We start from the raw sequence: 24,400 nt of genomic DNA, 5'->3' as shown, positions 1-24,400 counted from the left end.
TCATGATGTTAAGTATTACCTGTGTGGAAGTTACAAGAACCAACCTTATTTTACAGTTGAGAAAACTGAGGCCCATGGAATCAAATAACTTGGTAAAGGTCACGGAAGGAGCAAGAACTCCATTGTATATTTGAAGCCAGACAGATAGATTCCAGAGTTTTTAGTCCTATTCCCCCACAAGACACACTAGTTCCAGCTGCCTAATATAGGCACCATCAGACCAGTGTTTATAAATTACACTGTAGCTAAATAAATTTTTGACATTGGTGGAAATACACCTGTCTACTAGGGGAAGCTCTTTATACATGATATGAGGTCTGCAAGCAGAGACACAGTCTCTTACTGGCAAATTCTTCTCAGATCACAAATATGTCAAAGGCCAACATGCCAAGCTGAGGAAGTGAGGCAAAAATTGACCATATTCTCAAGCATGTAATTCTCAGAAGAAACGTTGCCCATCATGAGATCATAGCAACAATCCCTGTTTCTACTGGAAAGCTACTGACGGCCTCTTCAACTCAATTTCTGAATTTTCTGTCAATGGAGCAAACCTCTAGATAACAGCTGGGCAATTATTAAGCACAGCCAGAGCTCCTTAAAGCGTCCTGCTCAACTTACAAATCATTATCAATTCTTCACTCATGATAATCTTGCTTACAAATAAACTTGAGCATGACAATCACCAAAAGAAAGGACAACAATTATTAAAGACAGTAACCAACACGGGAATACAGAATCTTCCATTCAGTTTGTGTTCTGGGCCCAGGCCTGTGTGCCCATACTCCAGTAGGTCCTGGAGATGATATGTCATACACCAAGTTACTGCCCTCAGAAACGTCACTCACACTCACAGATTTTTATATCTGCGTATCTGTGTATTTTATATATGGGTATGAGATTTTTATATCTGTGTATGTGTTAATAGGGCTCCCCACTTTGATTTATTGCCCTTGGATTTATTGTATCTAGATACCAAGATTCAGCAATAGCATCCATTGTTAATTTTCTGTACAAGAGCGGGATTCGGTAACTCTTGTCTAACTGAATATGTCAAAACCATTGCAATTGTATGCTGTATTGCATCCAAATAAAATGTTAGTTCTGTCCTAGACCAGGCAGATTGGATTGCATATTTTTAAAATTGAGAAAACAAGCCAAGGACTTTGGGGAGCTCAACTCTGTTACCCCTGGGATCTTTACCATTGCAAGTTACCTTTTTCCTCAGCTGGAACAGTCATGACCAGTAATGGAGAACTGGTAAATTCCTTTGAGAGTCTCAGTTGAAATGTTCTTAAATAGTCCTTAGAATACTTTTAATTTTGCATATCACCTTGTATCTCTAGAGCTGTACCTGCTGACTTATTTCATCTTCTATGTTGTCTCTATGTCAAAAGAGTGATAGCCCTTGAAAACAAGAATAATTCCCACTTGGCAGATGGAGAAAATAAGCATCTGATTTGTTGTGCTCTACTCACATAATCAATATTCCAGAAAATCATGCAGTAGAGATAGAATGCATGGAATGAAAGGCATGCCAGTTCAAAAGTAATCCTCGCCCTTAGATCCCATTGAGGTTACCAAATAAATTGAGAAGAGTATTTCCAATTAAGATAAACACTGTAGAACTCTTTTTTTCTTTTTAAGATTTTATTTATTTATATGTCAGAGAGAGAGAGAGAGCACACAAGCAGGGAGCGGCAAGCAGATGTAGAGGAAGAAATAGGCTTCCTGCTGAGCAAAGAGCCCGATATGGGACTCAGTCCCAGGACTCTGCGATCATGACTCAAGCTGAAGGTAGACACTGAACCGACTGAGCCACCCAGGTGTCCCAACGATTGTAGAACTCTTAGTGTTTAATATTAAGCCTCAAATATCCTGTACCCAATGAGTGGTAACCAGTCCCAGAGGAATGTCCATAGTCTGCTGCCCCTCTTCCAGCTGTAGGCCCATAACATAAGCCAGCTAAGTAATTTGCATAGGGTAAATAGAGCTAGAATAGGATAATATTAAATCCAAGTTACCATTAACTTACCTTGGCAACTGTAATACACTCTCTTCCACCATTCTTGCCCACCTGAACCTTTCTTTTCACATAGACTAGGGTTATTTGTATAAATACTGTATCAAGTCCCACACTGGACCTACCTAAGACTTTCAGTGGCTTCCCACTGCACAAAGATAAAGGAGTACATTCCTTAGTATGGAGGACAATGTGCTCTTTAAGTTGGCTGTTACCTCCATCTGCAATATCATCTGAAACCCTCCCCTCATCTCCTTCATTATCTCAATACTTTAACTTCCCAAACTGTGCCAAACCCTTTCCCAACTCACAGCGTGTTCTTTTCCCTCTTTGTGATGCATACCCCTCCCCACCTGCTCCCCTCTCCCAGATGACTGCCCTCCCTCTGACTCTTCTTGTGATGGCATCTTATTTTTCAGGTTTACATTTTATTGTCCTTCCTGAGACAGACCATTTTTTTTTATTAACCTAGACCGGTCTTACCCACTATTCCTTATCACAATACCCTGTTTGTTTTTTCATTCGCCCCACAAATATATTTGTGTACTTAGTATATGTCAATAACTGTTTTAAGTGCTGCAGATACAACAGTGAACAAAGCACACCGAAAAATGCATTCATTCATGAAGATAATATTTTAGTGGGAAAATCATATAGTGAGCAAAATAAGTAAGTGAATGAGTATCAAAAATATTTAGATACTCCATTTTAGATACTGGAGCTGGGGAATGTTTTACTGAGAGGGTGACATGTGAGAAGAGACCGCTGGGGGGAGAAGCACGTCTCCTTGTGACTACTCAAGGAGAAAGGGTTCCAGGCAGAAGGAATATCAAGTGCAAAGGCCCTGAGACAGGAAAGTGCCTGGACTGTTTGAGGAAGACAAAGAGCTGCTCTGGCTGAGGTGGACTAGGGTGGAGGACAGTTGTAAGGATGACGTTGGAGAAGTAATGGTACGGACAGATAGAGCAGGACCTTGGACATCATAGCAGGTTCTTTGGCTTTTACTCTGACTTAAATGGAAAGCCCTTGGAAGTTTTTGAGTGAAGAGTGATATGATCTGCTTTGCATTATAATAAGATCATCCAAGTTGCTTCCTGGGGGAATAATTTGAAGGACTTATGCAATGAATATTTGTGTCCTCCCCAAAATTCATATGTTGAAGCCCTAAAACCCAATCTGTACTTGGAGATAGGGTCTGTGAGGTGGTGATAAAAGTTGAATGAGGTCATAAGGGTGAGTTCCTAATCTGATAAAGCTGGTACCCTTATAAAAAGAGGAGGAGACACAATAGCTTTTTCTCTTTGCATGCAGGCACCAAGGAAAACCATGTGAACACACAGTGAAAAGGAGACCAGAACTGGACAAGGCTGGCACCCTGATTTTGGACTTCTAGCCTCTAAAAGTGTAAGCAAATAAATTATTGTTTAAGCTACCCATTCTATAATATTTTATTATTGCAGCTAGATGTGCATTAATTTTTTTAAATTTATTTTTACCAAAGGGAGCGAGAATGGAAGACTGTTTCCTTCCTAGCATGTAAGAGAATTTTTAATTTAAAAAATCTGCTAGTGTGTATTTGTTTCAAATCTTCTCCACTCAACTATCAACTTCAAGAGGTCCAGCTCTGGTCTCTCTCATTTACCATTCTACACCCATGTCCCAGTACTGCACCTTGCAGGTCATGCATCCAGAATAAATATTTGCTGAATGAGTGATTTGATGAACTTTGGACTCCTCCTAAGAAGGTCCCATGCATGTAAAGTATTTGCTTCTCAATTACAAACATTTTGTTTGTGTTTGTTTCTTTAGAGCCTTCTCTGACCCGATGCTGTGATGCTGTATTTGAATCAACTTTCCTCTTTTGCATATTTTCATTCCACGATTATTTATTAGGTACCTGCTATAAGCCACCAGGCCTGGGGTACAAAGATGAACCCTAGTTGCTTACTTCAAGCTGTTAACAGTTATTTATGTTTTTCTTATTCAGTATAATAGTATTTAAAAAGAGTTCAAAATGCAAAAAAAGGATACATTTTTACCAGAGCCAGTTGTCTTTAATCTCTGAAATGTTTTTTTACTGGACAATTTAGCAGTAATCTGTTAGAACTCATATGGCACCTCTTCAAAATGTAACTTTTTTATATGATAGACTACAGGTTTAAAATTTGGATCACTTTAGGGAGCCTGGGTGGCTCAGTGGGTTAAGCCGCTGCCTTCGGCTCGGGTCATGATCTCAGGGTTCTGGGATCGAGTCCCACATTGGGCTCTCTGCTCAGCAGGGAGCCTTCTTCCCTCTCTTTCTCTCTGCCTGCCTCTCTGCCTACTTGTGATCTCTCTCTGTCAAATAAATAAATAATAAAAAGAAACTTAAAAAAAAATTGGATCACTTTAAAAAAAAAAACAACTCTTTTTTGCTAGGGCTGCCATAACTAAGTTATGAAGTTATATCAATATAGAACCAAGTTATATCATGAACTGGGCAGCTTAAATAACAGAATTTATTGTTCCATAGTTCTGGAGCTAAGAGTTCAACGTCAAGGTGTCAGCAAAGCTGGCTCCCTTTGAGTTCTGTGAGGGAAAATCTGTTCCATGCCTCTCCCCTAACTCCTAGAGGTTTGCTGGTAACCCTTGTCATTCCTTGGCTTGTGGAAGCATCACCCCAATCTCTGCCTTCATCTTCATGTGACATTCTTCCTGTGTATGCTTGCTTCCTAAGTTCCCCTCCTTACGTATAAGACAATCTGTCATGTTGGATTAGGAGCCTATCCCACTTCTATATGACCCCATTTTAACAATTACATCTACAATGACACTCTTTCCAAATAAGGTCACATTCTGAGTGGCATGTGGGGTCAGATTCTGAATGGGAGAACATAATTCGGTTCATACCAACTCTTAAGAAAAGAATAAATAAAAGCTCTTCTCAATGACTCCTTACCTTCCAGCCCTTAATTACTTGTCTTTGATCAGTTTCAAAGTTGAAAAGTCTTTGATCATGTTCAAAGTTGAAAAAAAAGTGAAATTCTGCATTCTACAACTTTTATAAGAAAAGCACCAACAGGGGTGTCTGTGTGACTCATTCAGTTAAGCGTCTGCCTTCAGCTCAGGTCATGATCTCAGGGTCCTAAGATCCAGCTCCACATTAGGCTCAGCAGAGAGCCTGCTTCTCCCTCTCCCTCTGCCTGCTATTCTGCCTGCTTGTGCTCTCTCTTTCTCTGTCAAATAAATAAATTAAATATTTTAAAAAGTAAAAAAAGAAATAAAGAAAACACTTTAGCAGAAGTCATAAAGCCCTATTCCAGTCTCACATATCTGGTAAGATCTGATTCAACAAACCTTATTAAGGATATCAGTGAGGTTCCTCATATATAAAAGCAGGGTCAACTTTCATCACTATCAATGTCTCAATCTGCCCCAAAAGAAGGAAATAAATGTTGTTATTTGTGTTAAGCAAAATTCTAAAATGACCCCCTTAACCTGTACCTCCTGGCATTAGCCCTGTGACTGCTACCTCACATGACAAAAAGGATTTTGTGTTTGTAATTAAGATTACCATTTAATATAATCACCAGGAGATTATTCCTGTGGACTTACCCTAGTGACATGAGCCCTCTAAAAGCAGAGTCTTCTCCAAATGGTAGTGGGAAAGAAAGTCAGATTCAAAGTATGAGACGGTTCTTAGAAGTGAAGTTCTCTATTGCAAAGATGGAATGGGCTGTGGGGACAAGGACCCAGGAGTGACCTCTAAGAACTGGGAGAGATATGACCAACAGCCAGTAAAAAAGTAGGGGCCACAGTCCCACAAGCACAGGGCACTAAATTCTGCCAACTTGAATAAACTTAGAAGCATATTTTTCTCTAGAGGCTGCAGATTAATCAAACTTTTGAGACTCCAAGCAGAGAACTCTATCCAGTCCACCTGGACACTGACCTATAGAACTGTGAGCTATAAATAGGTGTTGTTTTAAGCCGCTGACTTGTTTTAAGCCACTGACTTGGCAGTAATATCTTATAGCAACAGGAAGTCAATACATTGCCACATTATAGTGAGAAAAGGAAGAGAGGAACCAGGAGGAAAGAGAAGAGAGAATGGAGTGGAGAAAGAAACCAGGTAAAAACTGAGTAGGAAGGAGCACCATCAAAGAAAAGAGGTGAGGGAAGACATAGAGGTAGAAAGAGATAAGACAGATGAAGTTTGCCTTAAATATTTCTACTTAGAGCTAAGACACACTTATAATTTATTTCTTTAACTGTTCCCCTGTGTGCGTGAGTGGTGAGAGTGCCTCTGACGCACACCATTTTGGACAATGAAACTGAAATCATGATCCATATTACCTAAGAAACAACAATCTAATAAAAAAATAGAAAGGAAACGGCTCTTTGAACATGAGGAAAAGAGAAGGGGAAAGGAAGAAATAAGGAAAGATGAAGGAAAGAGAGACAGGAGAAGAGAAGGAGAGAGGAGGAAACTGCAAAACAAATTGGTTTTAGAGCAATATAAAATTCTGTACTGAAAACTGAACGAATATGTGTCAGAGACAAGCATGGTGGTATCAAACTTCTCTTGAAGTTCTCCAGAAGCAATACAGAAATTGCCATTTCCATTCTGCCTTTCATCCTTTTGGAGCTTCACTGAGTTGCCTGGCTGCTTAAACAGGCTTCAATGCCATCAAAGGAAGCAAAAGCTCCACAGCCATGACATTAAAAAAAAAAATGTCTTTACCTCATGTAGGTATTTCTGAATCCAATAATTATGAAAACACAAAATCACATCTGTTTGAAAGCGACGGGTAAGCCAATAGCAATGTTAGACATTTCCAATAAAATTCAATAATTGAAAATAAGTTTTATTAGGAAAACATAATTTCTGGACTTTTCCTCAGCAAGGCAGAGAAATTACTCTGACATGGTCAAATCCCAAGGAGAATTTTTTCCTGTGTCCTTAATGGTTCTATGGTTCCTTTATAGTAGGTGGGGACATTTCACCCCATGTTCAATGCCCAGTGACACAGACCAACCTCGGTGCACTGAAACAAAAACACAAAGACCGAAGTGGGTGTAGAATTTACAGTAAAGAGCATTACAGAGCCAAAGTGGCCAGGCAATTAAAACAAGCACCAAAAAATGAGCAAACTCTGTGAACAGACAGCTAGTTTCATGTAAGAATAATTTTTTTAATTGAGCTATTAAACACTAAAAAACAAGAGCAGAATACACAGGACAAAGTTCAGCTATTTAAGCGGTCATCCAAATAAGGAATAAGAAAGCAGATATTCATCTAGTAACTTCTGTTCAGTGTTCTAAGGAAATATCAACTCTATTTTCTTTGTCTATGACTACCAATATTACTTGTAAAGCATTCTCAACAAGTTGGTTAAATAAGATCCTTTCTTCCAGCAAGAGCTGAAAGACCTGTAATGGAAGTATGCTTTCAAGAGCTCCTCTTGCTGTGCTCAGGAAATTCTACATGATTATTGCCATTATTTCCTACATGGATGATTGTTATATAATTGTCTATTCTCTGTCTTGTGGCCTTGGGAGGATGATGAATGTGATGGTTGATGAATGTGATGGTTGATGACCAGCCAAACCCCAAGCTGTCAAGTGACCCAAAGAGTTGTTTATGCCAATCTCAGGAAGGAAAAGTACTACATAATTACCAAATAACATATTTAGACCAGGGGTCAGCAAACTCCTTCTGTAAAGGCCCATAGACCAAATATTTTAGAATTTGTGGACCATGTGATCTTTGTCACAACTACTTAACTCTGGCTGTTAGTGTGAAGCAACCATAGAAGATATATAAGTGAATGAGTATGGCTATGTTCCAATAAAACTTTATTTATGGACAAAAAATTGTATTTCTTACAATTTTCTTATGTCATAAAATATTATTCTTGTTTAGACCTCCTTCAACCACTTAAAAATGTAAGAACTATTCTTAGTACACATCCAACCAAAAGCAGGTGGTAGACTGGACCTGCCAAGAGGCCATAGTTGCCCATTCCATATTTATACTATTTTACGTGTTTCCTGAATCCATCCTATGATTACTTTTAGATCAAACACATGATAAAAACATAATAAAAATTGGTTCCAATTATATATAATGGGTACCAGATGCACACTACTGAATTTTGTGGAATATTAATAGATGTTCATCTTTTCTAATACATTATAATTCTATTTACTTGGTGCTTTTAGATCTTCTTGTCCAAGAAAAAAAAATGCAGAAAATCTGAAAGTCCCAACTAATTTGATTGCCTATCAAGTGCAATTTTTTTTTTGACACTGAAATTCTGTATGTCATAAAACTCTGAGATTTGTTTTCCAGCAGACAAAAATTATCTCAGAATTACTTGGTGTTATTTATTTGGCTGGGCAATTATCTCAGAATTATTTGATGATTTATCATGTGTGATAACACAATTACAAATGGCCTATAGTCAACATCTGTCCTGGCCTTAGTCCTCTGACATCAGCAGTAGTATGAAATGGACACAACCAAAGAATCAAGTTAAGGTTGACTCTAATTACAGATCTTGGGGGCAATTCTAGTGGGAGTTTTAATGTGGTTTTACTATTATCCGCACAGGGTGATTCACAGTTCAAGGCAACACTAGCCATTATTGATGCAGCACTATTTGTACGTATGTAAATTGTCCAATGCATATGGCTTCATATTCCTTATAATAATGCAAAATAAGGTGATTGCTAAAGAGTTTTCTCACTCACATCAATTCTGTCAATAAATCAACCATCTTTTATCAACTCTGTGACTTATTAGAAGCTTCACAAAATTCCCTTTATGTCTGCTTCCCTTTCACATAACTTACAGGTGCAAGTTACCTCTTACAGTTTAGTAGATCTGGCAATTACTTTTCCCAAATTGTCATTTTCCCCTCATAACTGAATTTAAGTTTTAGGGATGTCATTAGGCTCCACTACCAAGAGAACATGATGCAAGTGTTTGAAAAAGAAGATAAATTCAAGTTTGTTTGTTTTTTAAGCCCTTCCATTCTTAACAGGAAAACAAACTTCTTGGCTACACAGAACAAATGCCACATCTGTTGTCTTTTCTTCAATTCAGCTCTGATTTATTCTTTCCTTCAAGTCTTCTTTGCTGTCATTGACTGTCTTCTTCTTTCTTTTCTTCCCTTTTTCACATTCCCCAATTTTTCTTTTTTCCTTTCATTTTTCCCAAACTTCCTTCCTGCAAACACTGATTAGCTATCAGGCCTTGTGCTCAGCATCAGATGCACGAAAATCAACCAGACACAGATGTGGGAGATAGATGATGTCGTAAGATATACAAAGAAAAATGTGGCATAGATCTCACAGTCAACTCTTTTCTGAGCCTGAGACCCTATATGCTTCATTCATTTTCAAGAGGGCCATGTTTTATCCCCAATCTCTAGAGTCTTAAAATTCTCCCTCTTTCTTAGCACCCTCTAACTTCAAATATAATTATGCCTCCCCAAGTTGAAAAACAATCTCCACTTTCATGTTTAGTAAAATATTTCAAAAATATAGAGAGTAAAATAAGAAGTCATCCACAATCTTTACTACATATGTATGGGTCTTTGTAGTTTTTTTACATGTATATGTACACGTATATGTAGTTTTAAAATAGTGTTTCTTTGAGTGTTTTGAGTATATGATATCATACTGTATGTTCCATTCTGAAATTTGTTCATTAAATATATTTTATATATTATTTCTATACTTGGTTTATCCATATTGATATATAACTTCAATTTATTCATTTCACCTGATGGGTAATATTCGTCATATAAATAAGACACAAGTTATTTATTTTTCCCTTATCATGGACATTCATGTTGCTTCCAATTGTTCACTACCAAATATAATGTCAACATTTTAGTACATGTCTTTTATGGGCATGGGTTAAAGTTTCTCTAAAGTAATTAGCCAGATGTTCAGTATCTGGACCTCAGGCCATGTGCATTTTCATCTTTACTAGATACTGTAGATAGTATCAATTGCCTCTCCAACATAGTTCTTTCAATGTGTTCTCCCACTGTTAATGTTTGAAGCTTCCTCCCAGCCTTGCAGCAATTGGTAATTGTCAGATTTTTACATTTTATACTGTCTAATGGGTTCAAATGTATCTTATCTTTGCTTTCCAATCTGGTTTCCATCCTCATTTAGCTATAAAACTGTTCTTTCCATGGGTATCTAACAATCACCTTCTTGCCAAATCACAAAGACTTCACTTGTACTTGTCATTCTGCTTGACCTCAATTACATTTGGCATACTGGTAAACACCAAGTCCAAGTTCTCTTCTCCCTTTTGCTTATATTTAACAGCATTCTGGGGAAAAGAAGGCAGATGTCCCCTTAGAAGTTCAGATATAAATCTTGTAGATAAATCAGGGAATGTTTCCTTCAAAGAAATATATTTAATAATAGAACTACAAACGTGGAAAAAAATTTTTTTAATACAGGTAACTTTCATAATATGAAATACATAAAATTAATATCAAAACAAATACTCCTAACTTTGGGTGTACAAGAAATGGCATAAGAATACATTCACAATAAGTACTATACTTCATGCCACATTTAATAATTACTTCTTATATTTAACATAATTCATGTGTGAATTATATATTTTTTTAAGATTTTATTTATTTCTTTGACAGACAGAGATCACAAGTAGGCAGAGAGGCAGGCAGAGAGAGAGGAGGAAGCAGGCTCCCTGCTGAGCAGAAAGCCCGATGCGGGTCTCAATCCCAGGACTCTGGGATCATGACCCGAGCGGAAGGCAGAGGCTTTAACCCACTGAGCCACTCAGGCGCCCCTGTGTGATATATTTTTATTGATGTTTATTTCTTATTGAAATGTAATATTTTATGTTTTAGAAATTAATATATTTGAATCTACTGTAATATCAAAAAGGGGGTGGTGGGGGTCATGAAATCTATTTATGATAATGCATCTTCCTTTTCCATGAGCTATGATTCATTCTGACTAAGCAAGCTAGAAGACAGATTTAAAACTAAGATCAAAGGTCTTAGGTGGTTCAGTCAGTTATGTGTCTGACTCTTGGTTTGCCTCAAGTCATAATCTCAGGATCCTGAGATGGAACCCAGTCTCAGGCTCCTCACTTAGTAGGAAGTCTGCTAGAAATTCTCTCCCTCTCTTCCTCTCCCTCCCCCTCTACTCTTCCCCTCACCCCTCGGGTTCTCACTCTCTCTAAAATAAATAATTGAATGAAATCTTTAAAACTACAAAAATAAATAAAGTCATTTGAATCTGGCTCCAGTTACCTTTAAATGGGTCTAAATGAGTAGCTATACATGGAAAATTACCTAAAATACTTGTTGGAGCTCACATATATCTCAAACCCCACCATCCATTGCCCATCCTTGACATCACTGATGACATTAAACAAATATTCACTTAAGAAATTCACTCAACAGATATTTTCTGAGCAATGACTCATCAACTCTTCTAGCCGAAGGGATTGAGTGGTGAATAAGAAAGCCTCTTCCCTCACACAGCTTAGATTCTAGACCTCTGTAAAAGTAATACCAGGTTCCCTGTAACCCTCTCCAGTTTTTATAAGTTCTTGAAGTGATAGGGGAATGAGGCATTTTTGCTTTGGGGGAAGAGTAGGGTAACTGTCAATGTTAGCAAAAAGAAAACTCCAAAATATTATAAGACTGACACCAAGAGTCACAAACATTGTAAAAAGATGATGTCCAGATTTCTCAGTATAGTTGAAATACAGAGCAATGGTACCAAATGACCTTCTTGAAAGGCACTGGAAGAAAAAAATTTTAATAAAAATCATACAAGCCTAAAAAAAATCCCAAACTATTATTTGGCCCACAGTTGAAGTTGGCAATTACTAAAACCTATAACCAAGATCCTCAAAGACTGTGAAAATTTTATGTGAAATAGCAATTTGATCACAAAACATAAAAACCTAACTTCTTTGGTGGCTTGTATTAAACCTTGTATTCTGAATGTTTCCAAAACTCTTATGAAACAAACACTATGGTTTTTTTTAATGGAAAAAATAGTATTCCTTATTAAAGAACACTATGGTGTTTCTTTGTGTAATTTCTGTAGTCAATCTTCAAACAGATAACTCAGTAGAAAATACCATAACTCAAGTTTGGTAAAAAAGAAAATCATCTTTACCTTTTGTTTTCTTTGTTTCACTTGGTATGGTTCTATCACTATTAGTTTATTCTGAATGTTTAAAGATTCTATTGAATAAAAATGCTCTTTTTTTGAACTTTAGCAATGACCACAAAGATCTATTATCTTCCCAATTCTATCAAAGTTTTTCCAAACAAAGAATCAGAATTACGGAGGAGAAGGATTACACTATATGCTTTTCCTAGTCTAGAAATATTGGGTTTGGTAATCTAAATTGTTAGCAAAAGAACTGTAAAGGAAGAAAAATCCTCACTTTAGATGATCTGTGCTATTTGTCCCAAAGCAATGAACTTCCAAATGCTGCCAAGTTCTCTTAGAAAACTCATGTCACTATCAAGATAATCAAGATGAGAATAACAGTATATGAAATACCAGTGGTTTTTTTTCCCTTTGCTTTGTGAAGATATGTATGTGGATCAAAAAATACTTGTGTTCCATGTTGAGGTCCTTTGATTCTCAAAAGGAAATATGCTTGGCTAAATTTATGAGCTGAAAGACCAAGTGACCTATTTTTGAAACACCAGAGAAAAGACCAACTGTGTCAAACTTGAAAAAATTATAACTGTCAGTGGATCTTGGCTGTTTGGCAGATATACTTTAAGCATAGAGAATACCGAATCTGAAATTTCAAGAGAAAATTTCTAACCTTTCACATATAACAAATTTTCAGCATTCATAGCCAAAACCAGTTACGGATACTGCATATTAATGCTAAAAAAATCTAATTATCATCTAAAGTTGGTTAAGATTTCAAGGACAATGTCTTAAAAGTGATTTTAAGGAGGAAAAAATTGAGACTCCTCTACTCCTACTGTAAGAAAAAGATGGACGGTTATTTTCTTGATGGTGTGGCTAAAAATCCCTTTTGGAAACGCACAAGAAATGTGTTCTAGGATTGGACTACACACAACTCACTTGATGGAGATTTTTTTAAAGTATACTTAATTCAGCTTCCAAAGTTAATTTTTGTACAATCAAAACTGGAGTAAAATATCACCCTAGAGGAAGTGAACATGCTTTGCTTGTCACTGTTCAATGTTCATCAAAATACATGTGTAACACACATTTTCTTCACTTTCAGCAAACAAGAAAAATAACGAATGGACAACACAGATGATACTGAAGCCCACTATTATGCCTTCGTTTTCCATATAGCTTACCAGAGAACATTTTATAGCAACCAAGGATATTCAAATCTCACATAATCAACTTTTTCAAAAAGTGACTGTAGGATTAAGGGTAGTTTTTCTTCTAAAACTACCGCTAAAGTGGGGTGCCTGGGCGGCTCAGTTGTTAAGTGTCTGCCTTCGGCTCAGGTCCTGATCCCAGGGTCCTGGGACTGAGCCCTACATCGGGCTCCCCACTCTGCGGGAAGCCTGCTTCTCCTCCTCCCATTCCCCATGCTTGTGTTCCCTCTCTTGCCGTGCCTCTCTCTGTCAAATAAATAAATAAAATCTTAAAAAAAAAAATAAATAACTACCACTAAAGTGTTGTTTTTGCCCATTGATTTTAAATTGTAGAAATTTTATACATTGAAGCTACCATCTCTCTGACCTGTATAGTTTCTTTTGTGGGGTCCTTGTCTTGTTATACTTCCCCACTAGCAGACTGTCCCAAAACTTGGCTCTTGGTCATTTTCTTTCTTCTTCCCCTGTTCTCCCTCCTACCCTCCCTCCCTTTTACTTCCTCCCTTTCCCCTTCCTTTTCCTCTTCTCTTCCTCCTTTCCTTTCCTTTCCTTCCCTTCCCTCTTCTCTCCTCTCCTTCCTATCCCTTCCCTTTCCTTCCTGACACTCATTCAAAAACCTTATCATTTCTCACAATTTGAACTAGGATCTCTGTGCAGAGGATTTCCAAATCTGTGTTCTTGACATTTTATCAAGTCACCATTATTATACATACCTACATATATCAAGTCATTCACCTAATATGTATAAGACACTTATTGTATACAGGTCTTGCCACAGGCATCTGGTATACAGCAAACAGTACAACAGTGCACAAAGCAGTCATTGTAGGTATCTTTGGAGCTGCCTGCCAATGACCTCCTTACATATGTGCTCAACACACTGCATTCAACATTCATTGCCTAAAACTCATCATTTTCCTTTCTGCTAGCTCTCCTTCTTGACTAATATTTTTTTGCCAAAGCTACAGTCCCTCTTCTATTAATCCAGATGTGTAATAATTATGGAGTTAACTTGAATACTGGAAGAATGGCAAAGAGGAAATTTTTTTAGTTTCCACTCCACACCTATCTACTTTTATTCCATGTCTGTTTCTCAGTTCATTTTCCTAAGGAACCCCTCAGAATTCAAGGTCTTTCTCTTCCAATCCCTTCTCTATAAAGGTGGCACATTATTTTTAGAATACTATCCTGCAGGGTCACCTGGGTGGCTCAGTAGGTTAAGCCTCTGCCTTCAGTTCAGGTCATGATCTCAGGATGCTGGGATCGAGCCCCCTATCGGGCTCTCTGCTCAGCGGGGAACCTGCTTCCTCCTCTCTCTCTGCCTGCCTCTCTGCCTACTTGTGATCTCTGTCTGTCAAATAAATAAATAAAATCTTAAAAAAAAAAATACTATCCTGCATAAGGTCACATCTCCATTTAAAACCATACTTGGTTCACTACTGTCTAGGTAATAATATCTAAATTATATCTAAACCTGTTATTATAGCATTCAAGACAATCCACAAAGTATAAAACCCTTTCCAACTTTATTCCCCATGACTCCCCAATATATTTTCTGCAACAGCCAGACCGTTCCCCTCACTGTTCACAAAGCATACTTTAGCATTCGTACCTCCATAGTCAATATATACTGGAATGCTTCTCCCATCCCTATTTTCTTTCCCAGCTGGCCAGGTTTTATCCCATTTGAGACAGACCAAGTCTGTCTACTTCCTCCTGAATTTGTTCCTTAATTCTTCCAACCAACATTCAACTCTCTCAGAAAGCATGGACTATTTTATCTTATTCCTCCTCACGTTTTGATGATTTAGTTTTAAGAAATGAACATATTCGATTTTCTTAAGTTGGGCCTTCATTTTTCACTTTTACAACTCCTAATATTGTGATTATATGTGTCTACACTATGGAATGAATTGGCCTTTTACAGATTTAGATGTACTGTGTCTAATCACACCCTATGAAAGCAGTACCCACATGAAGTTGTCATGTAAGATATTTATTTACGAAAAGCACAGTTGTAGCCCTTATAGCCATGTTTCCATGGGATCTCCTGCATGACAGTGTTCCTTCTGTTTTTATTAGGTCTCAAATCAGAGAATAATTCAGTGCCTCCATATGTACCATTCACAATGATCCAATTAGCGAGACGGGTCATCGTAGAAAATTAAACATTATTTCCCTTGTTTTACATGACTGCAGAACAAGTGGCAGGAACTGCATTTTGATTTTATGTTCTCTTTGAGAACTAAACTTGGGCATTTGATTCTATGAACTGAATTAGCATGTGGAAAAACCTCGTGAAAGACTGGCTACCCAGACAAGTTTATAAACATCATTTGCTCTCTGCACAAAAGAGTAATGGTGAGAGATTACGGAGAGGATATCAGATGCATTTACTGTGACTAACAGCACTCACACAGCCCCGTTCTTGCTCCATTACTGTTTATTATCTGCTTTTCAACAGTGCTCTGCATTTTCTTCAAAGATTCTGATGTAAAGATGAGCAGAGTGTTCTTCAAGCGAGAACATGCTCAGTGTGCAGTATGTCGATAGCAAAGTGCTGATGGACATTATTCAAGAACTTCAAGATGTCAGGAACTGCACCCCTGTGGCTCATAATGGGAATCAAGCACAGCTATGAGATTTATTTGCCAAGGCCACACCACTTTGGCTGACAGTGCCGGAAAAGACAGAGGTCCTCACCCAGTGCCTCCCAATTAACATGTTTACAATTCCTGTCATTCTACTAAGCAGCTTGTGCCTGAAAGTCACAGATAATTTCTGTGGTCACAGTAGCCCCATCTCCCTCCTCACCTCTTTCCAAAGAAAGTAAGTGTCCAATTGGCGAGTAATGCTTCTGAATGGACTCCAGAGGATATGTGAAAAGACCATGGTGTTAATATCAGTATCATCTAGATGAAGAGAACTGTCCGCTGGACCACAGCAAAGACAATTCCCAAAGATACGTGTTTTCAACAGTTCCGCAAGAAGAATAGGAAGCTTTATTAGCAGTTAGTTCTTTTTTTTCAACAGCTTTATTGAAGTATAATTGATACAGCATAAATTCACCCATTATAGGTGTACAATTCAATGCTTTTTAGATTTATAGAGTTGTGCACCCATCACAATACAATTTTAGAGCATTTCTATCACCTCCAAAAGTTCCTTTGTCCCCCTTGTTTGCAGTCAATCTTTATCCCATCCCAGCCCCCAGCGATCACTGAACCGCTTTGTGTCCCTGCAAATTTGTCTCTTCTCAGTGTTGTACATACATGAAATTATAGAATACGTAGTCTTATGCATTGGGATTTTTTTTCACCAAGCTAAATGTTTTTGAAGCTTACTTACATTGTAGCTTATATCAGTAATACACTCCTTCTATTTTCCTTCTAGTATCCTATTGTATGTTTGTCCGTTCACCAATTGATGGTCATTTGGATTATTTCCAGTTTGGGGCTATGATGAATAATGTTGTTACAAATATTCATGCACACGTCTTGTCTCTGTGTGGATGTGAGTTTTTACGAAAAATCAAAGTAATCCTACCGTCATCACAATTAGTTCTTTTTCCTCAATGCCATAACTCTAAGTTCCATTAAAACAGTTAAACTCCACAGAAAATACCAACACCAGCAAGATTTTAAAAGAATGACAAGCCAGACCAGGTTCATTTCAGTCATTCATTTCTTTTTTTTTTTTTTTTTAAAGATTTTATTTATTTATTTATTTATTTGACAGACAGAGATCACAAGTAGGCAGAGAGGAAGACACAGAGAAAGAGGCAAGCAGACTCCCTGCCAAGCAGAGAGCCCGATGCGGGACTCGATCCCAGGACCCTGAGATCATGACCTGAGCCAAAGGCAGCAGCTTAACCCACTGAGCCACCCAGGCGCCCCTTCAGTCATTCATTTCTTTACCTTTCTTAGTTTTATTCTGTGTCCAAGTAAGTGCATACAGAGAAATGACACAAGGTCAACTCAAAATGCTACAAAAGGTAGCCTTTATCAGGGGTTATAGACTTTTCTTCTTCCAGGTGTACAACAGTCTAAAGAATACAATAAAACTTATTGGCACCAACTTATTCAGGGCCATAGATTTCTTGAGACAAACAGAATAATAATCTATTAAGATGTGATTCTCAGTTTAACTGTTTAGTCTAATATGTATTCAGCTATACACTCTTTATCTAAAAACAGAAAAGTTTGCTGCCAATTTGTAGATACACAGAATATTTTCCTTAAAGACTGAATTGTGTCCATCTAAAATTCATACTTTGAAGTCGTAACCCCCCAGTGTGATGGTATTAGGAGGTGGAGGTCTGAAGAGGTAATCAGTTTTAGATGAGGTCAAGAGGGTGGGGTTCTCATGATGGGATTAGTGCCCTTCTAAGAAGAGACCAGAGGGCTTGTTCTTGCCCTCTCTGCCATATGTATACAGTATGACACAGATATCTACAAGCTTGGAAGAGGGTCCTCACCAGAACTCAACCACACTAACATCCTTATCTTGGACTTTCAGCCCCCAGAACTGTGAGGAAATAAGTGTCTTTTGTTTAAGCCACCCAGTCTATGCTCTTTTGTTATTATAGCCTGAGCAGACTAAGACAATCCCTTCTTATGACCTTCATTCCACCCCAAGAAAACCTCTTCCTTTCAAAAATAAAATACAAACAAAACTGTGGAAATTAAAATGAATTTTATTTTGTTGTTTATTTTTAGTGTAATTTCTTATCTCAAAATTTTCTGAAATTAAGATGATCCAGCAAGGCCATTTCAGTTATTTCTGATATCTTGTGGATAATTTTTCAGAAGCCATTCTTTCCAAAATAAATATGTTATTGAAGACTTTTTTACATTAAAGAATGATTTTAATTTGCCTTAGTGCCAACATTTTTAATGAGGGCATGCATCCCTGAAATTATAATGTAAATCACTACAAAATGTGCTTTCTTTATAAAATGTGTTCAGAATAATTCTTGAAAGCATAACCTTTGTAAATTGATGTATGCCCAAAATGTGCATAATCACTCCTGTGCAGAGGTCTCTAGTAAATGTCCTTATTTAGCTGGCAGAAGGTGTATGAGGGAAGAAAGTACCATCACCAAATGCATCTTGGGACACTGCCTCATGAGCCCAAACTATGCTAAGCATTGATAACACAGTAACCAGAGCAATGACTTTGTATATGACTAAATTAATAAGTATTTACAAAATTCTGTACAATCAAAAAAGCATATAGAATATTATCAGTAGGATATGACCCTGAGACAATCAATAAATAAGTAGAGACTATTGGGAATACTTCTTGTAAAGGCACATGGCCAGACAAAAAATATACTCTGTAATTGCAGCCATCATCAACATATTTACCTTTCAAAAACAAATCATTATAATTGCAAAAGGCTACTGTCTATACTCAGAAAACATTTATGTGAGTAATAGGGGTTTAAACAGGAGTTAAGGGGACCTGGGTGGCTCAGTTGGTTGAGCACCCAATTCTCAGTTTCGGCTCAGGTCATGATCTCAGGGTTCTGGGATGGAGCCCCACACTGGGCTCCCTGCTCAGCAGGAAGCCTGCTTCTCGTTCTGCCAGTCCCCCTGCTTATATTCCCTCTCTCGCTGGGTTTCTCTCTGTCAAATAAATAAATAAAATCTTTGAAAAAAAAAAAAGGTACTCTCTCCTTCTCCCTCTACCCCTCCCATTCATACTGTCTTGCTCTCTCTCTCTCTCTGAAATGCATAAACAAATCTTAAAAAAAAAAAACAAAACAAAACAGGAGTTACATCTTGCTTCCTTTACCATCTTCTTTGTTGTCAGAAAAAAAAATAAATGACATTCTTTTTATATCCTGCTGGTATAGGAGCAACAGATGTTTAGCCCATACTGAAAGTGAGATGGCAAAAGGGTATCAACTCCAGGTATCCCACAGTTGGAAATAGCAGTACGGAGCTCACAAGAGAAATCTGGCTGGAGATTTACAATTGTAGTTAATCGGCATTAAGGATGCCACTAGAAGCCCTGACAACGCATAAGCCAGTGAAAGGACAATTTGCAATCAGAGTAGAGAGCCAGGAGAAAAGCTTCCTAAATGTCCACATATAAAGAATATGCAGAGGAGGAGGAGTCTGCAAACATTGATAGACTGTCTCAAAGCCAAAGAAAATGAGCATATAGAGTGCATAGATGAGGAGGGCTGCCCCAGTCATGCCAGATGCTACAGAAAAGTCATGGAGGAAAATCTTGAAAAGCATTCATTTGATTTCAGTTACAAGGTTGTTAGTGATCTTAACTAGACTGGGAAGTAGAGAGGACAAAGAGAACAAAGATACAACCAGCAGGGAATATTCTTTCAAAGATGTTTAGCTAAAAAGAGGGAGATATGTCACCAGTGGAGGAACAGATGATATGAAATTAAAGACATTTATTTAGGTAATTCAGTAGACTAAAAGAGGTTTGGGTACTAATGAGAAAGAAGAAGAGAGGAAAGATGGAAGACACAGGAAGAGGGATTTTATGACTTTTAGGTACTTAACCGGTAACAAGCTTTAGAATGAGTAACCCAGTTCAACACCTCTCCATTTGGAGATACATTTTAGATACACTTTAGGATCCTAGAGTTTACAGAGATTAGTTTACTCGCCTAGTTGCGCTACTAATAATTGGCAGAAACAAGTTTCCATCACCGGTATACCATTTCACAGCCCAGGGCTTTCTACACTGGACCACTCTGCAGGCTGTTCAACCCAAAGAATCTGCCAGGGTGTGCTTCGTTTGGTAAGGTGGTTAATTCAGCAATGTCGGTAAGATGTGAGGAAGACACATTCTAGAAAGTCAAAATTCCTGTTACAACCAGATCGAACAGCTTCTCTATCCTGAAGCAAGTTTCTCCCCATTTTCAAGATCCCCTTATCCCAATTCATTGTGTGTGTTTCTGCTTGCCCCACAATTTGTCTGTCTTGTACCCAGGTCTCTGTCTTGACATCTGCCTTTGTCAAACTCCCATAGAATTGTTAGATAAAATTGAGGATGCCCAGTTAAATGTGAGTTTCCTATATTAACTATACTGGAATTAAGAATGTAATAAATGTGAATTTATAATAAATAATATTTTCACTTAGTATAGATAATGGACCACTCAATACTTGGAATATATTTACACTAAAAAGTTATTGATGTTTATCTGATATTCAGTGTTAACTGGGTATCCCATATTTTTGCTTATTTGTTTTTTGCTAAATCTGACAACCCTATCCCAAGGGCCAGATAACCTGACTTTCTTTTTCCCAACACTCATAACCCTTCACTGTGTAGCAGTCAGACCATAACTGCCACTACTACTATCTGACACCCAGATGGAGAAATATTTATATGCTCTCCTGGTATAAGAGTCCCCCAAATATCTGATAGACCCTAAGTCATATATTTGTCTTAACAATGAAGTCTAGGATTTTTTTTTTCTAGATTTGCTTCCTTAATCATGTAGTTCTAATAAGGACCAAAATATCTTAGTATTCTAACAAAGACATACACTAATTCATGGGAGACAAAGTCAGTAGAAATGGAAGAGAGGAAAGAAAACTGACTCATATTTTTGTTTTTCCTCTAATAATCCACACAGTAGATAAGGAGTAATAATCACATTTACTCGTTGCTGGTTGGTTGATACCTAAGGGGCAGTTTGGTAAGAAAGTCAGGGCTGTATCTTCTTCATCCTGTCTCAGAGGACTGCCTGGAGGTCAGCAACTCCTGTCACTCACAGTTGCTGACCCAACATGATGGCTTAAATAATAAATGCAATGAAATAAGGGCTCAGTTCATTTATGCAATCCTGCCCGGATCTGTAAACCCAAGTATATACTAAGTGCATATGGGAAAGAATGGTAGAAGTTCATGGTGTTTAGTCTGTAAAAAAACCAAAAACACATTTTGCTCCTAGCATTTTTCCCCTTCATTTAAAAGTTAAATTGTGTATTTCAGAGATAAATCTAAGCCATGTGTCTCACTTCTTCCCTTTAACAGCAAACTGTTCTGAAAGAGCTCACTGTCATATCAAGGACTTCCAGAATGTCATTTTTATTCCAAATGAGAAAAATCACATTTTTCCTAAACACACAACATTCAGTCTCAAGAATACATATTGTCTTAATTCATGTCTCATGAAATATAATTATAATCTCTTTTCAGCTGATCAACCTATATCATTTCTGAAGATACTTATCATCTGATCAAAGCTGTCAGCAATTTAACATTTACTAAGAGCCTATTATGGTGCCAGACATCAGACTATATATTTTGCAAATACTAGTTCTTACTTCAATCACCCGGGTAGGGAGGTATTATTAATTTACTTAATAGATAAAAATATTAAAGTTTCAAGAGGTTATATAACTTGTGAAGCAAATAAAAGCTAACACAACTTCTGCCTAACACATAAGTCCACAGTCTTTCCGTTTTTCCAGATGGTAGTATATTCCCTTACAGATAAGAAAAGTTAAATCATCCCTATTTTCCATAAGTTGTTAGTCTTAATAAAAAGCATATGGACACGGAGTCATCTAACCCATATTTAAGTCAGTGGAGAACAATGCTAAATGGTACATGTATGGATCTAAAAACTCCATCTTTTAAAAGAAATTAAATTGTAGAATTCACAAAAAAAAAATTAGATTGTCTTTGTTAAGATGATATAATATATTCTATTTCCAGGACTCACAGCTTTTTTGGAGGGTTATTAATTACATAGAGATCATATTTTTGGTATTGTGAGGGTAGGAGAAAAGAGAAAGAGGATTTTCAAAGTGTGTGCAGGAAAGAGTCACCAGGGAATAGTGAATAAAAATTCATGTTCTGGATTCTGACACTCTTGACTTCCAAACCAAGTTCTGCTGCTTGCTTGCCAATTATTCAGTTATGGGCTCTTTACTTAACAACTCTGTACCTCATTATCCTCATTTACCAAATGGATATAATAATACTTGCCTTATAGGAATATTAGAATAATTAAATGAGATTATATTTGGAAATTAGCTGCCCTCGTGCCTGGGACAAAATAAACATCCTGGGAATGGTGGTTGCGGTTACAGCTAAACCGTCAAGTAGAAAACTTTGGCAGTCATGGTGAAGTCATGGAGGCCAGTGAGGCGCTTTCAAACAACTATAGCCCATGCATAGGAAAAGGAGAAACCAGCTAAGTGTTGGACAGCACTGGGAAGAAGAGAGGTGAAAGGCGACTGTCAGAACTGGATCATACAAAGACACAAAAGGACGTGTCAACAAGCATGGTATGTATCACAAAGACAGGCTACTTAATTTGAGCCATAAATTATCTCCCCATCTGAATGTTTCACACAGGAGAACACAAGACATTAGAGAGATGATTTTCACTGGATTAGGAGAAATAAAAATCAGGGGATTCAGAATTTGTATTGTTAGCCAAAGAAATAAGCATTAGCCCATGTGTCTCTTGCTTAAAAGTAACTCCATTATTATTATTCCTAAGGAGAATCATACATTGGAACTTTTAAAAAGTGGAAGAGATAGTCAGTTGTTATGATTTTGTGTTTGTTTAGTAATAATGAAAACCTGTCTTTGAGGAAAAAAACAGAATATATCTGCTTTGGCTGTTTGTTTTTAGTGGGGTTTTTTTTTTTAAGGATTTTATTTATTTATTTGACAGGCAGAGATCACAAGTAGGCAGAGATCACAAGTAGGCAGAGAGGCAGGCAGAGAGGGGGAGGCAGGCTCCCTCCTGAGCAGAGAGCATGATGCAGGGCTCAATCCCAGGACCCTGAGATCATGACCAGAGCTGAAGGCAGAGTCTTTAACCCACTGAGCCATCCAGGCACCCCTGTTTTTGGTGTTTTCTTGGAGCAAGGGCTAGCAAGCTATAGCCTATGACCAAATTGGTTCATTGTCTATTTTTATAAATAATGTTTTATGAGACCGCAGACTCATTTGCTTTTTTACGTACTGGTTATAGCTGCTTCCGTGATACCATTGCAGAGTTGAGTGGTTGCAAAAGACTCTATGACCTGCAAAGCCTAAAATATTTACTATTTGGCCCTTTACAGCCACAGTGTGCTAACCTCTTTCTTAGAGTTAAGAGGTAAGTATTTCATCTCAGTCAGCTTGGGCTGCCATAATAAAATACCCCACACCAGGTGGTTTAAACAATAGACATTTATCTTCTCACAGTTCCAAAGGTTGTAAGTCAGTGTCCCAGCACAGTTGGGTTTTAGTGAGAGCTTTCTTCCTGGCTTATAATGGGCCACCAACTTGTTATGTGCTAGCATGACTTGGGGGAGGGGAGGTCTACTGGAAGCGAGTGAGCAGGAAGAGTGAGATGACTCTTCTGTAAGGACACTCATCCAGTCCTACCAGGCTCCCCTCATTATCTCATTTAACCTTCATTATTTCCTTGTAAGCCCTATCTTCAAACACAGCCACAGTGAGGCGTTAAGGCTTCAATGCATGAAACTTGGTGAGACACAATTCAGTCTATAGCACGTTTCAAACCTATAAAATCTGATTTAGCCATAAGTATCCATCATCTTTCATTCCCAATGTACCTTCCAATGTGCCTTTCTAAACACATCTGGAAAACAGGTTAAAAACAAAGCACAGTGGAAACCTCTCCTGCTGACTAAGAGTAAAGAGACCATCCAGAAACCTTATCCCAAATGTTACCTTTAGCAAAGCATTTGAGTGTGGAGAAAAATAGAGATGAAATGACTTCTGGAGGGCAGAACAAATTTCTCCATTGAGAAACTGAAAGGCAACTATTAATCCATTCCCCAAATGGTAGTTTCCATCATGTGGATGCCCTTTTATCTTACGGAGAAAAAGAACAGTGAAGTATTTGGGGATAATCTGTGACCAAGTGGGGTCAAAAGATTCAAATAAGCATTGATGGGTCAAAGTCAAGTTGTAGGCTTCATCATTCTTGTGCTATTTGCAAAGAGGATATAACTCTATTTCTCTAACAACCACAGAGTATTTT

Source organism: Meles meles, chromosome 6 (genome assembly GCF_922984935.1).
Source record: "Meles meles chromosome 6, mMelMel3.1 paternal haplotype, whole genome shotgun sequence".
Lineage (NCBI taxonomy): Eukaryota > Metazoa > Chordata > Mammalia > Carnivora > Mustelidae > Meles > Meles meles.
The sequence above is the reverse complement of the archived record's forward strand: the minus strand, read 5'-3'. Positions refer to the sequence as shown.